Source organism: Triticum aestivum, chromosome 1B (genome assembly GCF_018294505.1).
Source record: "Triticum aestivum cultivar Chinese Spring chromosome 1B, IWGSC CS RefSeq v2.1, whole genome shotgun sequence".
Taxonomy (NCBI): Eukaryota; Viridiplantae; Streptophyta; class Magnoliopsida; order Poales; family Poaceae; genus Triticum; species Triticum aestivum.
In genome coordinates, this window is record NC_057795.1 from 568,331,153 (window position 1) to 568,332,368 (window position 1,216).

Genomic DNA, 1,216 nt, shown 5'->3' on the forward strand with positions numbered 1-1,216 from the left:
AAATTTGTTTTGCTTACTTCAATGGTCTTTCAACATCTTGGTAGATCTTTGTCTCTCTTTCGGAGTGACGCTGTTGTAGTCTTTCTCAACTGCTTTCCAATACTGATCTGATATCTTGGAGTTAACATCTACTGGATCAAGAGAATTTCCCAACCAAGCATTGAAAAGCTGCTTATTTTCTTCCTCTGGCCAGTCTATTGTCTTAGCAATTGGTTCTTCTGCTTCATCGGGACTACTTCCACTTGACTCTTGCTGATATACTTCTTCTGCCCTATGTGTTGTTGCAGGAGGCTGAGGCGAATAATGAAAATATCCGGCATCTTGGTTGATCCTAACATGTTGATCAATCCTGGCGAAGCCGGCGGCTGCGAAAGATGAATGACCATATGAATATACACTCCATGTGCTATTTGGAAACTTGAGGTATGTGGAGTTGGATGACTGGTTTGAGGTGGAAATGGATATATGTTCTGTGCCTACATGGGATGCAAATATTGGCCATGTTGAGAGGATGAAGCACTTGTGAACTGGTGAGGTGGGGGAGGGGGGGTGGGGCGCAGATGGGGTATAGTTTCGATTTCCTGGATCTTGGCTTGAGCATCCTAGTGAAACTTCCTGGAGAGTGCTCCATGAATGTGTAGTTTTTTGAGGTGTCTCAGCTCCCAGTTGGTTTGGGTGTGTGCAAACTTGTTGTTCAAAGGCCTAGTATATATACTGATGGATGTGTGTGTGCACACACTTGTTGTAACGGCCATAATATATTGTTTATTATTATTTTTAAATGCAACGGTAGTATTGGATTGGATGTGTATGCTCTGAAGAAACCGAGCTCTTCTAGTTGCACTGTATAACTGTTGGTGTGTTCAGTTCTCAACTGCCATCTTTAAATAATATTATTCTATTCTTTGGAGGAAGCCTCTAGCCTTGGAGGCCATGCTATGGATTTTTGTTAGAGGCATCTGTGTGCATTGTATAGATGCAGCTTAGAGGCTGTTATAGAGGTAGTAAAAGTGCACATTGTAGATGCTCTAAAGTTGGCTTTTGTCAGCGAGGAAGCGGGTTTCTCTGCAGGATTCCGTTTCACTCTACAAGCAGCAGGTTGGGATGAGGTGGAGCATTTGAGCTGACGTGGTGTGCTGAGGCACTGGTCCAACATGGAACGTTGTACATGGTCTAATGAAAATACTTTGTTCTAATTATGTCATCATAGAAACTT